This window comes from Chelonoidis abingdonii, chromosome 5 (genome assembly GCF_003597395.2).
Source record: "Chelonoidis abingdonii isolate Lonesome George chromosome 5, CheloAbing_2.0, whole genome shotgun sequence".
NCBI lineage: Eukaryota > Metazoa > Chordata > Testudines > Testudinidae > Chelonoidis > Chelonoidis abingdonii.
The window spans coordinates 48,693,886-48,697,566 of NC_133773.1; the positions used below are offsets into that span (position 1 = coordinate 48,693,886).

The 3,681-nt window shown below is 47.2% G+C and overlaps 1 pseudogene; it reads left to right on the forward strand.

Moving 5' to 3' along the window:
• The first annotated feature begins 525 nt into the window (after positions 1 to 525).
• LOC142046905 (myb/SANT-like DNA-binding domain-containing protein 7) lies at positions 526 to 1,895 on the forward strand (annotated as a pseudogene).
• Positions 1,896 to 3,681: the final 1,786 nt, after the last annotated feature.

Below are 3,681 nucleotides of genomic sequence, written 5' to 3' on the forward strand. Positions count from 1 at the left end.
CAAGGGAATAAGACAGCATATTTGTCAATGTTATGCAGTATAAACAGGGATTTATAAATTATAAAATCTATAAATGGTGCATCAAATGCCAGTCAGTGCCCAACACCATCTGTGTGCGCTTTTCCTCCTTGTTCCCCTCTAAACACTGAGCTCTGGTCTGCACTATGGGTTTAGGTCAAATTTAGCAGCGTTAAATTGATTTAACCTTGTACCCATCCACACGACAAAGCCATTTTTGTCAACTTAAAGACATCTTAAAATCAGTACAACGAGGGGATTAGTGCCAAAAATCGACCTAGCTGGGTCAAATTTGGGGTAGTGTGAATGCAATTCGATGGTATTCGCCTCCGGGAGCTATCCCAGAGTGCTCCATTGTGAGCACTCTGGACAGCACTCTCAACTCCGATGCACTGGCCAGGTAGACAGGAAGAGCCCTGCGAACTTTTGAATTTTATTTCCTGTTTGGCCAGTAAGGTGTGCTGATCAGCACAGGTGACCATGCAGAGCTCATCAGCACAGATGATCATGGAGACTCAGAATCACAAAAGAGCTCCAGCATGAACCAAACAGGAGGTACTGGATCTGATCACTGTTTGGAGAGACAAATCCGTGCTATCAGAACTCTGTTCCAAAAGACAAAATGCCCAAATATTTGAAGAAATCTCCCAGGGCATGAAAGACAGAGGCTATAATAGGGACCCACAGCAGTGAAGCATAAAACTTAAGGAGCTCAGGCAAGCCTACCAAAGAACCAGAGAGGCAAACAGCCGCTCTGGGTCAGAGACCCAGACGTGCCGCTTCTACGATGAGCTGCATGCCATTCTAGGGAGTGCCCCTCCAACTACTCCACCCCTATGCGTGGACTCTGTCAATGGATTCTCACGCAACAGGGAAGCAGATTTTGGGGATGAGGAAGATAGCACACAGCATGCATGTGGAGAAAACTTTTTCCCCCCAACAGCCAGGAACTGTTTATCAACCTGGAGCCAGTACCCTCCCAACTGACCCATGGCAGGCTCATGGACCTTGAAGGCGGAGAAGGGACCTCTGGTGAGTATACCTTTATAAATATTGTACATGGTTTAAAAGCAAGCATGTTTAATGATTAATTTGCCCTGAAGACTTGGGAGGCATTCGCGGCCAGTACAACTACTGGAAAAGTCTGTTAACATGTATGAGGATGGAGTGTAACTCCTCCAGGAATATCTTAGTGAAGCTCTCCTGGATGTACTCCCAAAGCCTTTGCAAAAGATTTCTGGGGAGGGCAGCCTTATTCTGTCCTCCACGGTAGGACACTTTACCACGCCAGGCTAGTAGTACATAGTCTGGAATCATTGCATAACAAAGCATGGCAGTGTATGTGCTTGGTGTTTGCTGGCATTCAAACAACATCCATTCTTTATCTCTCTGTGTTATCCTCAGGAGAGTGATATCATTCAGGGTCACCTGGTTGAAATAGGGGAATTTTATTAAGGGGACATTCAGAGGTGGCCGTTCCTGCTGGGCTGTTTGCCTGTGGCTGAACATAAATCATCCCCGCTGTGTGCCATGCCATGGGGGGAGGAGTAAAGCGATCATCCTAAAGAATAGGGTGTGTGGGGTGTTAAGCTGAGTTTGTGCTGCACATGAACCCAAAAACTGCAGCCCCTTCTTTTAAATGATCAACCCATTTTAAATGGCTAGCCCAACAGGTGCTTGGTATGGGAAATGAGAGCACTGCTGTTTGAAACCATGTAATGTGAACAGCTTGGTTCACCGTGAAAAAGTCTACCCATTGTTCTCTAAAATGTGTCTTTTTAAATACTACTCTCCCTTTTTTTCCTCCCACAGCTGCAAATGTTTCAGTGCTCTCTGTATCATCTGCATCTCAAAGGCTAGCGAAGACTAGAAGGTGAAAAAAAAATGCACTCATGATGAAATGTTCTGAGCTCATGCAGTTCTCCCACACTGAAAGAGCCTAGTAGAATGCATGGAGGCAGACACTGTCAGAGTGCAGGAAAGCACAAAATGAATGCAAGGACATGTGGTGGGATCAAGATGATAGGTGGTGTCAGCGTGATGAGAGGAGGCAGGATGAAATGCTGAGGCTACTAGAAGATCAAACTCATATTCTCCAGTGTATTGTTGAGGTGCAGGAAAGCCAGCAGGGGCACGGACCGCCACTGCAGCCCCTGTGTAATGAACTGCCCTCCTTCCAAATTTCCATAGCCTCCTCACCCAGACGCCCAAGAACACGGGATGGGAGTCTCCAGGCACCCAACCACTGTACCCCAAACGACTACCCAAGCAACAAATGGCTGGCATTCAATACATTTTGAAGTGCAGTGTGGCCTTGTCCTTCCCTCCTCCACCACCCCACCCAGTCCTTTCCTCCTCCCCCACCCCTCCTGGGCTACCTTGGCAGTTATCTCCCTATTTCTGTGACTAATTAATAAAGAATGCATGAATTTGAAACAACAATGACTTTATTGCCTCTGCAAGCGGTGATCAAAGGGGGGAGGGAAGGGCAGTTGACTTACAGGGAAGTAGAGTGAACCAAGGGGGTGGGTTTTCATCAAGGAGAAACAAACAGAACTTTCACACCATAGACTAGCCAGTCATTAAACTGGTTTTCAAAGCTTGTCTGATGCTCAGCGTGCCTTCCTGTGCTCTTCTAACTGCCCAGGTGTCTGGCTGCACGTAATCAGCAGCCAGGCGATTTGCCTCAACCTCCCATCCCTCCATAAACGTCTCCCCCTTATTCTCCAGATATTGTGGAGCACACAGCGAGCAGTAATAACAATGGGGACACTGGTTTTGCTGAGGTCTAACCAAGTCAGTAAACTATGCCAGCGCACTTTTAAATGTCCAAAAGCACATTCTACCACCATTCTACACTTGCTCAGCCTATAGTTTAACAGCTCCTATCTATTGTCCAGGGTGCCTATGTATGGCTTCATGAGCCATGGCATTAAGGGGTAGGCTGGGTCCCCAAGGCATTTCAACATCCTCAATGGTTATTTTCTGGTCTGGGAAGTAAGTCCCTTGTGGCAGCCGTTCACTCAGACCAGAGTTCCTAAAGATGCAAATGTCCTGTGTCTTTCTCAGCTATCCCATAGTACTTGCAGACCATTGAAAAGTACCCCTTTCGGTTTATGTACTCTCTGCCTTGGTGCTCTGGTCCCAAGATAGGGATATGCATTCCATCTATCACACAGTTAGGGAATCCCATTGCAGCAAAACCATCCACTAACACCTGCACATTTCTCAGAGTCACTACCCTTGATAGCAGCAGCTCAGTGGTCACATTGACTACTTGGATCACAGCAGCCCCCACAGTAGATTTGCCCATTCCATATTGATTCCCGACTGACCAGTAGCTGTCTGACATTGAAAGCTTGCAGAGGGCTATCTCCACTCGCTTGTGAACTGTGAGGGCTGCTCTCATCTTGGTATTCTTGTGTTTCAGGGCAAGGGAAACCAAGTCACAAAATTCCATGAAAGTGCCCTTCTGCATGCGAAAGTTTCGCAGCCACTGGGAATCATCCCAGACCTGCAAAACTATGTGGTCCCACCAATCTGTGATTGTTTCCTGGTTCCAGAATCAGCGTTCCACGGCATGAACCTGCCCCATTACCACCATGATGTCCAAATTGCCAGGGCCCGTGCTTTGAGATAAGATTGTGCCCATGTCCTCATCAC